The following is a 13,194-nucleotide window of genomic DNA, read 5'->3' on the forward strand; positions in this document are numbered from 1 at the left end:
CTTTTGTGTCTGAAGTAGAAAAGTAGTAAAGGCCATTTAAAAGAATGAAAAGAGAGTTTTCCTGGAGTAAAATTGGATTTTGTCAGTTTATTTTTCAATTTTGAAAGTGTTTCTGTCTCTGGAGTGCTTCAATTTTCTCTCTACAATCACTAATATCATACTGACAATTTTTATTGTTTCAATTTTTCTCCCTCTGCAGACAGCCCCCAAACCCAAACTGCATGCTAAAAATTGATTCCAAATACCCAATTGTGCTGAAGAGTTCTCTGCCCCTGGTTAAACCACCATCTTGCACATACACAGCTAATATCTCTGGGTTTCTTACAGTTTTCTCTACTTATTCTCTCTAGTTTTTCTGGGATTTAACTTGAAGGAGACAGTCAACATTCCTAATAATTCAGCATCTTGTTCAGGACCAGACTCTGGTTTTTTATTCCTTCAGTTTTCTGTTTCTTGCTCAAAATTTCAGTACTTTCTTTTAAGTATTGAAACAAAACATATTAATTATATTTATTTTATATTCCACATCTAAAAATTCAAAAATCCAAAGTCTTTACAAAACTGATTCTGATCCCTTTTGTTTCTACCTTGTTCTGCCTCACAGTACCTGTATTTCCTTGTGTGTTATTGTGATTTTGGACTGTGATTTGCTCATTTTCTTAAAATTTTACCTGTGGGATTGTTTGAACCCTGACCTAAAGTTACATTCATCCATATAGGATTTGAATTTTGTTTGCCTAAGTCACTTAGATGCACTATCAAATTCTTTCAAAGGAACACTGAATGCAAAAGGGCAATGGAGTATTACTTTCAAAAAATTGAAGGAAATTACTTCAAACCTAGATTTTTATCCAGTAACGTTGTAATTTAAATATAAGGGTGTGATAAAACTTCTCAGGTATGTAAAGCCTCAGAAGTTAGTCACACAAGTGAAGATATTTGAGTAGTGAGAAGCTGCCTCTAAATGAATTATTTTCCTCTTTCACTTATTCGGTTTCTATATCTCCCCTTTTTTCTTTATTCCCTCATTGTTTTCTCCCATCACCTTTGAATATATTTTTCTTTTTGCATTTTATTCACCTTGTCTCCCAATCCACCACAAAGAAATGATTAATATAATTCTGCAAAGAATATATTTCCTAAGTATATAGCCAATGCTTACAAAATATTTTACGTGTATGTATACGTTTGTGTGTGTATGCACATATCACCAAGTCGATCTTTTATTATGACTCATAATAGATATTATTCTTTCTCCCTTAGTTACCTTTCATATCCAACATACAGAAATCCTAGATACAAAGTGAAACTACATAAATCTTGACTCATTATAGACTTATTACGTTGCCAAGCTTTCCAATAACATTTATTTTTCTAATATCAGAGTTGGTGCTTTCTTTTGAAGCTCTTCTGAGCTCCAGTTTCTGCCCTGAATGCTAGACCAGATGTTGCCATTTAATACCATCATGATTCGAAGAGTAATGGAATTTTCTGTCCTTTGGGAAACTGAAGATCCTGAGAGAAAAAAAATCTCTGTTTTCTTAGCATGCATCAAAAGTCTTCTTTATTACTGAAAAAAGAATGGTGACAGTTATATTTATTAATAATAAGGTAATAAATTTATTATACAACAGGAAGCTTCAGAGGACCATCTTAGATAATTTTCTACATGTCAGATGCAATTCAAATTTCCTATGTATGTCAGATGCTGTTTTGTTAGTATTATAACTAGGACCTTTTTGTCACACAATATTTTCCAACAGATTGTCCTTGAATGTGTTAAAATTATTGATTTTTGAATAACAATTTGGTAATTCATAACCTTGCTGAACATATTGCTATGAAAATAGCATTTATGGCTCTGATTTTTTTAAGTGTATAATCATATTTAGTGCAAATATTAATATTGTATTTCTTCTTTTCCAGCATTTATAGCTTTTATTTTTATTTCTGTCTAATTTTATTGGTTAACACTAACAGAACAAGATTATTTGATTCATAGACTAGTAACATTTTCATGTTTCTAACACTTAAGAGTTTGCTTCTGGTAAGGCTAATGTGTTCACTTTTTAAATTGATTTCATAACAAGGGACTATCCCTATAAATGGGAACACTAAGTTTGTGCTCATACATAAAATATACATATACATATGCACATTTTTCTGTATAAGTAAACATGAAATCATTTTAATTAGACAATTAATCCCAGAATAAGTAGTGACTATGGCAAAAACAGTAAGTGCTAATTGATAATCTCCAATGGGGAAACAAAGAGAATGGAGGTCCAACAGCTGATTAACCCAAGCAATCACATCCAGTGACCAAATAGAATTGGGCTTTGAAAATTCCAAGGTAATAAATTAAACAAATTATCCTAAAGAAGAATACTGATTGCTCGATTTTGATTTCTCATTCCTTGAGAGAAGAATCCTCTGTGTATCCACTAACTATAATGAAGCATTAATAAGTCAGGTATAAAATATAAAATGATAGGTCAATGAGTTATGTAATATTGAGCAAGAAAGTGAAATTATGGAATAATTCAGAGAGAAATACTTTTCAAAGGGTTGAAAATTTTAAGTGAAAGAAGTAGACTTAAACGTACTATTTATATAACAAGCAATGTAACTCTACAAAGCACCCCTAGCCTTATCAGTAACTTGGTTTTAGAAGCCATACCAGAATGATTTCCTGAAAAGAATCAACCCAAATCTCTTTTTAACTAATTGATTCTGATATTTTTCTTCAATATCTTCTCCTTTCTTTCACTGGATTCCTTTTTAATGGTACCTTGAGTTGGGTACTTACATGATTATTTTAAATTTTTTCTTGTTTCATAATAAAAGCATTTTGGCATCTTCCGGGGACGTAAAATAGGGCACTGTCAACTCTACTGGGGAGAAGAAAAGACACTTCATAGAGCAGGCAATGCTTTAACTGAACTACAAAGGTCAAAAAGGAATTCACTATGTAAGGACATGCAAAGAGAAAGGAACATCATAGAGAAAAGCCAAACTGTAAAACTACAGAAATATTATTAGGAAGATACCACAGCAAGACATCGCCATGCTTAAAAGTTTGCACTTTATTCTGAAGACAATGGTGAGCTGCCTAAGAATTTTAAGCCGAAAGGAAAGTTATCATTTTTTACATATTAAGAAGATTCCTCACATCCACATTCATGATCTCACCTCTTAAATCAATATCCACTTTTGGAAATGTACACATAAGCTTCAACATGCCTAGAGAGAGCAAGATAAAGTACTTTGTGTAGTTTTCTCTCAATCCACCACAATTAGAATTTACTTTGACACTATATTCTAAATCTAATTCCCAGAATCTCAGCTCGTTAATTTAATATTTATTAAGCATAAAGTTTTTGAGACTTAGAATGCATGGGACATGGAGTTGAGCGTTAGGAATAAAAAGATGAAGAAAAAATAGGTCATGCCCTGGAGGAGTTCTCATTCTAGTGTGGAATGTAGGCAGCCAAAAATGAATTACCATGGGCATTGATTAGTAATAATAATAATTAGTTGGGAAGTGGTATAGGACCTCAAAAAAGAGAATAAATAGAGGTTTTACATCTTCATAAAGAATATGATCCTTGAGCAAATTCTTGAATTAGGAATGGAGTATGTTGAATGGGAAAATAGGGCAGGATCATACCTGTCAGATGACAATAGAATGCATAATTGAATGCTGGCCCCAAAGTGGAATGGTGGATTTGGTGATTAGTAAGTTGTGGGTCTGTTTCCACAACTGCAGAGTCCATATAATAAGTACAGTTTCATATATTAAAAGTGTCCTTTTTATTTAATCTTGCAGACAATGGTAGCTGAAGCTATTTTTAGCAAGTAAGTAATGTGATTATGCCAGTTTTAGGGAGAATAACTCAACTAATACTGTGGAAACTCAGAGTCTGTTTGGTTGGAAGATCTCTTAGGAATTGAACTAAATAGTTGGTTCACACAAAGGTAAAAAGATTTTAACTAATGTATTGATAACAAATGGAAAATATGTCCTAGAGAGTGAATGCATTCTAAAACAATGTCACAGAGAGAATTGACAAAGCTTAGGTTGAATTTGGGGACTAAAACAAAGGGAAGAATCAAGAACAATTCAGGGGATTCTCACTTAGGTTACTGAGGGTTTGGCCTTGAGATTCTGAATATTTGACATACAAAGATAGGAGTTTATTTCAGAAGATGATGAGTTGGATTGTAAAACCATTTTTAGAGTTCACAAATAAACCATGTGTAGGTATATATATAGCCAAGATTCCATTTGATTTAGTATGGAACTCAAGAAAAAGGTCTAAATTGTAGTTATTAATATTTAGATTTATCATATAGATAGGTTTAGTTAGAGCCTTGCAAGTAGCAAAGTATCCTGGGGACAGTGTGGAAAGAGAAGATAAAAAAGCCAAGGATAAAACTTTGGGAAACTTAAACATTGAGGTTTGTCCCCAGTAGGGAAAAAAACCTGGGAATCAGGGGTCAAAGTGTTAGGGACAGGTACAGGTTGGCAGCGCCAACCAAAGGAAAAGAGGATAGGGGGTGGAAATGAGGAGGCCAATGAACATTTAGAACCTAACCCTCAACAGCAGGAACTGGCAGTTAGGAAATTTTCTCAGCCAGGAGCATGTGCAGAAGCTAGGAACTCATGACCAAAAGTGACCTTTTCTCCATAATATACATTAGCACAGTAAAAATCACACCCACCAGTGCCATGACAGTTTACAAATGTCATGGCAACCCCTGGAAGTTACCTTATAAGGATAAAATTGGGGAGTGCACTTAGCTCTAAGAACTCTCCACCCCTTTTCCAGAGAAATAATCCCACCATTTAGCATATCATAAGGTGTAGACACAAAAAATAGAAGTGTGGTAAGACCCCAGGGTCTTCTCCAGTCATGGTGATAGACCTGTTTCCCCTCAAGAAATGTCTTTCACTTTCTATTTCTGTGCTAAAAAGCCTGCAATAAAAGCTACTTGTGTGGAATGCTAAGTGTCCATCAGTACTCTGTTGCAGTAGCCTGGCTTGTGATTCTTCCAAGCCAGGAGCCAAAGAACTGGGGCAACATCCCTCAAAAAAAATCAACCCTGAGAAAAGGAATAACAGAAAAACAAAAAGAAAGAATTCAATGTATAACATAATTTCTTAAAGGAGGAGAAGGTCCTCAATGCCAAATTATATTTAATAAGAGGATGGTTAGCTCATCTACTTTATGTGATTGGAAGGGTATTGGAGATTACACTGAAAGCAGCTACACCAGAGTGGTGGGGAAAGAAGGCATTTGGCAGTGTTGATGGGAGGAGAAAAGCACATGGATTTTTTTGTGTCCTATCAAAAATATTGTAAATTAATGGAAGAGGAGAACTAGAAGAGTATGAGAGGGAAGAAGTTTTAACTTCTATTTTTATTTTTCTGATTTGGATACACTTGAACATATGTTTAGGCTACGGAGAAAGAGCCACGGGGATATCAGAAACTGAAGGTAAAATAGATCAGATATGATTGACTGACAAGGTCTCAACAAAGAAGGAAGGTAATAGAGTTGATAGCACTATTGGAAAACAATTCTTTTAGCAAGCACAAACATATAACTAATTATGAAAGAGAAAAGGCACCAAAATGTATGCTTAATGAGATCTTTTTTCTCTTTTAAGTAAGAAGAGATATTTTTGAAAATATGGATGAAGAATTGAAAGACTGGCCAAAAAAATTTTTAAAAAGCAACCAAACTGCTAGGTATGGGAAATGGAAGTATAAGTAGAGACAATTGGTTCATTCCTAGTCAATTTGGCAGCAAAAGATTGACCGTCTGTTGATGTCACCTCTCCAGAGTCTTCCTCTTTGTCTGCTCCCCAGAGGCAGCCAAACTCTGGATACCTGAACTCAGCCTAATGAGTTGCATGGGCAGGACACTCTTGGGGCCACTAGAAATAAACACATTCTGATGTATCTCAGTCCCTAAAGCATGTACCTTAACTTTGATGGCTTATAAAAATATCTCTCAGATATAACAGCAGCCCCTTTATTCATGGGCAGGTTACTTAGACTTACAGATTCCAACTTCTGTTTAGTCACAGACTCAATTGTTCCCTCTCATATATACTCTCTCTTATGCACTGGAACACCCTATAAAATGAGTGGATAGTCTTCCTGGGAAAACTTTGGGGATGACACAAGTTATGATAATAATTTAAAAAGAATTAGTACCACCTTTAACAGATCCTGAGTGAGTAGCATTTTACATTTTCCTTGCCTTTGATAATTAACCCCTTTCAGGGATTATCCTGTCTGAGGGTGGCATATTTTAAAACATATTTTTAATATGTGGATCTGTATTTATTTTAAGGATTCTGTTCTGCCTACCTTATCCCTAACCCCATCTCTAGTTTTATGACCAAACTTACCACTTGGTACTCACTGAATGTCCTATAATTGGGAGACCAAAGTTCATGTGGTTTCACCTCCCCAATAAATAACATGACAACTTTCTAGTTTTGTAGAACTATGGTGGTTCTTCTAAAACTATCTTACTTCTTCTAGAAGGTGGTTGGATGTATATAATCTTTGTTATTCTTCTGTTGAAGAAGATGTCATATTCTTAGCTCTACAGTCATTTAAACTGTTCCCTAAACCAGCTGAGATTGTTCATTTCACTCCTGATTCCTTAGACCTAAAAAGATGGTGGTACTATCTGCAGAATTGTTATCTATGCATGAATTTGCTGTTTACTTAGAGTAAGTTTTAGACTGGAAGAGGAATATGAACTCTAGATTAGCTGAATACCTCTGCACTAGAGAAGAGGATGTAAGTCTTTTCTCTTCCATTTAAACCTACCATTGCATGCTAGGTCTTATAAGCATTGATGTTGTAGACCTGCAAAGAGTAACAGAAGTGTGTAAGAGAGAAGCCATCACTGGCTTACTTCCTGATGAGTAGGAAGAATCAGTTTTTTCTGTTACTGTAGATTTCTGCTATCACACACCAGTAGAAATGAGAGAAATAGCAATATTATCAATAATAATCTTAATGATTATCATGATCACAGTGTACCTCATTGATGAACTTGGAATAAGATAGAACTAATACCTGCATTTTAGGTTTACCATTGTGTGGCAGGCATTTATTATATAATATAATAAAGAATCATTACAACTTGGCAGACATGATTACATTATACTATTGTTATGGGTTGAACTGTGTCCCTCCAAAAAATATGATGATATTGTAACTCCTAGTTCCTGTAAATATGATCTTATTTGAAAATAATGTCTTTGCATATGTAATCAAGTTAAGATGAGGTTATACCCAACTTGGATGGGCCTTAATTCAATATGATTGGTATCCTTATAAGAACAATAGAAGAGACAGACATGAGAGAGGAGAATGCCATGTGACTGTGGAGACAGAGATTGAAGTGCTGCAGGTACAAGACAACAAACACCATGAATTGCCAGTAAACCACCAGAAGCTAAGAAAATACAAGGAAATATTATCCCCTGCAGGTTTCAGAGGGAGCATGGCCCTGTTGACACCTTATTTTGGACTTTTAGCCTTCAGAACTGTGACACAATAAATTTCTGCTATCTTAAACCATCCAGTTGTGGTACTCTGTTATGGCAGCTCTAGAAAACAAATATAACCATATTGATATTTGTGTTTAAATAGCTTAATTTAATTTAACTATATTTTTGTGTTTATAATGAATTATACATGGCTCTTGTCACAGCATATGCATTTCTTGTTTCAGATCACCTTCTGTGCATCACTGAGAAGAACACAATCACTTAAAAGCACGTTCTACACTAAGTTATGAGGCATTTAGGTGATCTCTAAGAAATAATAGACTATTCTAAAACATTGTAAGAGGCTTCAACTAGGCACCATAGTGTGCTGGAAAAGCACCCTCTTTATGAACCTTAAAGCACAAGGACAGAGGAAAAAGCAAAGGTAAGCATTAACAACATTTGATAAAACAAACTCTAGGGGTTAATAGCAATTTTATGATTCTAGGTATCTTGTAACACGGCCTGATAGTCTGGAAAACATAGAAATTAAGGTAGGATTTAAACTGGCTCTTGTGAACTAAAACAAAATCTTAAGCCCCCCAGCCGAATGAATGGACCCCCTCTTGGCCAAATGGACCTCATCCCTGGCAAAAAAAGCCCTTAAAGCTGAGTTGCAGGCCATGAGAAGGGAGGTCAGACATGCCTAGTTATGCCCTGTCTCTTTTGGAGTTATTCTTTGTTACAGTAAGATACAAAATCATTAACAAGACTAAGGCCAAGTAAGGCAAAGGTTAAACCACACCTGTAGGTCATCAATTTACTTAACAGATCACTTGAGTCTCCACATATGTCAGGTATATGTCTGGTGGCTTGTAGTTCATTAACAGATTTCCTTATCTTAACTTAAAACATTCCAAGCCTTTAGACAAGTCTAGCTTCATTTCTTTAACCAGGGTTTGTTCATGTATTATTCCACAAATGTAATAATAGAGAAGCAAATATTTCTTTACATAAATGAAAACTGATTAGTGAACTATTAAGTTCCCTAATGATCTTGTCCCTGCTTGTACTGAATAATTCTGAGTGATTTCTGGTTATTTTGTGAGTGCAATACGGAAGATATTACTTTAATGATAATTCCTTGGATTTTTTTTTTAAATTATGACAGCTAGCTTCATTGACAACTGTCTCTATATCCACCTTAATGTTTACTTTTTCCTTTTCAGAAAATAAAAACTGCTTCCATTTCACTAACTCAATTTATTATCACATTCAAGGTAGTCTTTTGTGACTTTCACTTCTAGGCAGGATATGCTAGATTATAGCAAGCCAGTATTTCCACTGCAAGTACTTGAAAAAGTCAGATAAATTTTTACCAATCATATTTTCAAAGACATTAGAGAATTGTGGAAGTGACGTAGGTGATATGGAAGAGAACTACAGACAGGAGAAGAGCATTCTGAGCTGAGCTGATGAGAAAAAGCATTTCTCCCCCAGGGAGAATTTGCCAAGTCTGAGTGTGAGCTAAGGATTGGGCTTGACCCAGACAGAGAACCTTTGCCAGAAGAAAAAGAAACCAGCATTATAGTCATATAAGGCTGGAGTGAAAACATAATATATCTCAAATGCATGGCCAAATGTTTCCATTTCCAGTGGACTGTATAGGAAGCTAGAGAGCTAGACCAAAAGTTTCAAAAAGATAGAGCAAAACTGCCTGTGGTTTTTGTTTCTAGGGACACTAACCAGGGAAAGTAGTCCTATCTCTATCACAGTTTTTCTCATTAAGACATTTGCCAAACTTTGAAGTTGCACAGAACAGGACACTAAATAGCAAAGCTGAACGTTGATGAAGGGCAGAACTTAATCTCTCAGATAAACTCTTTTAGAGTTTAAGACTTCCCAGACTTTCTGTTAAAATCCCAGGAGGGCTAAACCCTAAGATTAGGAGGGAGCAAGAGGTAGACTACTGAATCTAAGTCTACACTCCAGCCTGACCCAACTCAATCCTAACCATGGAAAGGGGGGATTCTCACTGGTGGAAGATACATTACCCAGAGCCTCCATGGTTCTATTATACACTATGTCTGGAATATGATTAAAAATTACAACAAATGAAAAGAGGGAAGATCATATGATTGATAATTGAGGGAATGAATGACAATAGAAGAGGAGGGACAGATGATGTAGATCAGTGGTCCCCAACACTTTTGGCCCCAGGGACCTGTTTCATGGAAGACAATTTTTCCATTGAGGGGGCGATGGTTTGGGGATAATTCAAGCCCATTACATTTATTACATTTGCAGCTGCTCCCTAGCACTAGCATCACTGCCTCAGCTCCACCTCAGATCATCAGTTATTGGATTCTCATAAGGAGCCTACAACCTAGATCCCTCGCATGCACAGTTTACAGTAGGCTTCATGCTCCTATGAGAACCTAATGCCACCACTGATCTGACTGGAGGCAGAGCTCAGGCGGTGATGTGAGCAATGGGGAGCAGCTGTAAATACTGCTTTGCAGCCCCGTTCCTATCAGGCCACAGACTGGTACTGGTCCACAGCCCAGGTGTTGGGGACTGCATATGTATTAATACATAATGGAGTTAACAGCTTACAATTTTCAAATAGCTACAATTAAGACATTCAAGAAAAACAGAGGACAGAATATAGGACAAAAATTGATGAAAGAATGAATTTCATGAGAGAATTGGAATCTATATAAAAGAATTGTTCTGAACCTTCAGGGCAAGCTAAAAAAGAAAAAAAATTCAAAAGAATTGAATGGACACTATAGAAATGAAAAATACAATTTCTATCACCAAAAACTCTCCAAACGTAATTACATAATGGTCCTAAGACTTCTAGCTATGCCTTGGGAACATTCTTCTCATGATTAGATGCAGAAGCCTTGAGGGCATTTTCAACAGGCAAGGGAACTGATCAGTTAGGATTGGTGAGGTTTCATGCTTTTCTCTGCAATAACAGTGAGCAGGATTTAAAATTTCCCTCCAACTTGGAAAGCAAGCAAATTTGTGATGAGATGGGTTGAAACAGAAAAATTATTTTCCTGTGACCTGCGATAAAGAGGTCTGTTGGAAATTAAAAGCCAATAAAAAAAAAGTTCTGAACTTCTTAGTACAAACTTAATTTGAACATGGGAGGCTTATATAGAAAAAACAACATTGAAAATTGGTAACCTCATCCATTAATAAAGGCCAGCACCTGATTTTGGAAGTCCTATGGTTAAATATAGGGCTTTGTTGCTAGAGGGCCTTGAGTTGGAGGGTTGGCCCAGCATATGGCTGCGTGGCTGTGCAGTCTGTTATTCTCTCACTGCCATGGTTTACTGGTCTATATTAATAAATATAGACGACATCACTTAAAAACAAACAAAATGAAAAACAAGAAATACCTTTCATTTCTTTCATCCCTCTTATTCTTAACTTTTCTAAGGCTAGATTTTTTCCTACTATTTAATGCAAAAATCTAATACAAAATCTCCACACAGTTAGTAAATGAGAGTGTTCTGGCATTATCCTAACTACAAACACAACCCCTCTTCATGATGAAATTTCACCCAGGACCTGAAAGAATGGCACTTCTAAATTTTTTAACCTATATGTATCCATTGTGACAACAAAGGGGATACAATTTGTTCCACGGAGCTCTTTAGTGGTGCAAGATTCTATCAATAGCAGATTCTCTCACCACCTCTGGGTAAACAGTGTTTTTTCAATGTAGCGTGCAGGAGTAAACTATGGTATGACATTCACGTGTGTGTATTTTGTATTCATTTCAGAACACATTGGAATTATATCATTTAAAAGCATGTAACTTTGAAGTAGTATAGAACTAAAGGAAACATACTTTCCTCTATTATTGGTCTTCAGCAAAGAGGTAGGAGATTAACCTGTAAGAGATCGCATGTGAAGTACATGTTCTGTGTGTACATGCATGTGTGGGTGAATGTGTATGTGTGAAAGAGATAACATATATGTGTGTATGTATATATATGTGTGTGTGTGTATATATACATATAAAATTTAAGGCCACATGCAAACCAAAATATAACATGCTGTGGAGGAATCTGAAGACAAATATTCTTTGGGCAGTATAGGGACACTTCTTTATGATGGAGAGTGAATCCAGAGAGAGGTTTATTTCATGCTAAAAATTGCCAAGACACTCTCTTAAATATGTTAAAGCAAACAGAGTTCTCATTTCTGTAGATATATTAATAAATCAACTTACTAAAGAGAATCTTGTAAGACTTTTTGATAGTTTCCAAATGCCTTTAGCTGGGCATGGTGGCACATACATGTAGTCCCAGCTACTCCAGAGGCTGAGGCAGGAAGATTCCTTGAGCCCAGGAGTTTGAGATTGCAGTGAGCTAGGCTGATGCCATGGCACTCTAGCCTGGGCAACAGTGCAAGACTCTGTCTCAAAAAAAAAAAAAAAAAAAGTGACCTAGCTTCTAAATGATGGGGCCAAGAAAAGAACCTAGATATGCAAACTTCAAAGCTATGCTCTTTCCTTGGAATTATGAGATATATTTTTTTAAAAATTCCTTTTAATAAGCCCCCACTTTCACTTACTAGGCAGAGACTAATGTTTACCAAAAGGTGGCAATCAACTTTTCTTAATGTTTTAGTCAGCTTGCTGTACATTCAAAGATGTCCTCAGTGTGATTATAAGGTTCAAGTTTATAACTTTCAATTTAAGATGTCATTAATTTTCATAATTCAATTACAATAAATAATAGGATTGGTCTCAAAATGCCTAAAGGTAAAAATTTTAATATGTTAAAATAGAAATTGGTTGAAATTGTTTTACAGTTTCTTGTATATTGAGCAACCTAAACACAGAGTCACTCATTGGTCAAATGACCAAATAAGACATAGTAAATCAAATTTTGAAAGCTTTGTTATGTAAATGTTTTGTACATATGTGTATGTGTGTGTATATAGTAGGAGTACGTGATGGAAATGTAGCATATGCTTTATGGAAGTGGTCCTTAACATTTTTGGCACCAGGGACTGGTTTCATGGAAGACAATTTGTCCACAGACCAAGGAAGAAGTGGGGGGATGGTTTCAGAATGATTCAAGTACCTAACCTAGATCCCATGCATGTGTAGTTTACAGTAGGGTCTGTACTTCTATGAGAAGCTAATGCCATTGCTGATATGACAGGAGGCGGAGCTCAGGCAATGATGTGAGTGATGGGGAGCGGCTGTAAATACAGATGAAGTTTCACTTGCTCCCTTGCTGCTCACCTCCTGCTGTGTGGCCTGGTTCCTAATAGGCCATGGACTGGTACCAGTCCTCTGCCCAGGGGTTGGGGACCACTGCTATATGGGATGTTTCCACATGTTTTAGTCTTGTAGCATTCACAGTCATTTTCCCATAAGACTAACTAACAATACACAATTATCTTTCATTTCAGCAAATTTCCAGAGATAAAATAATTTGGGAGGAGTCTTCAAGAACCTCACAGGGGCAATGGAGTGTCCAACTCCAGTCTCTGAAAACTCTGCTTAAATGAAAACCTCCAGAGTTACATCGTGTATTAGAGAGGGGTGAGGGGCTGAATGTTGTACTGAACAAAAGTGACCAGATTTTGTTACTTTGAAGTTAGGTGGAAACATAGATGTAATAATATATGGTAGAACTA

The 13,194-nt window shown here is 35.9% G+C and overlaps 1 long non-coding RNA gene across 2 annotated transcripts in view; it reads right to left on the bottom strand.

The window, feature by feature from the left end:
• Positions 1–1,395: 1,395 nt before the first annotated feature.
• The window catches only part of LOC123638424, a 42,128-nt gene continuing 30,329 nt past the window's right edge, over positions 1,396–13,194 (bottom strand). For both annotated transcript variants that reach the window (XR_006735350.1, XR_006735351.1), the window contains exon 3: positions 1,396–1,570. This is a non-coding gene — a long non-coding RNA (uncharacterized LOC123638424). The remainder of the gene's footprint in view (positions 1,571–13,194) is intronic.

Source organism: Lemur catta, chromosome 5 (assembly GCF_020740605.2).
Source record: "Lemur catta isolate mLemCat1 chromosome 5, mLemCat1.pri, whole genome shotgun sequence".
NCBI classification, from domain to species: domain Eukaryota; kingdom Metazoa; phylum Chordata; class Mammalia; order Primates; family Lemuridae; genus Lemur; species Lemur catta.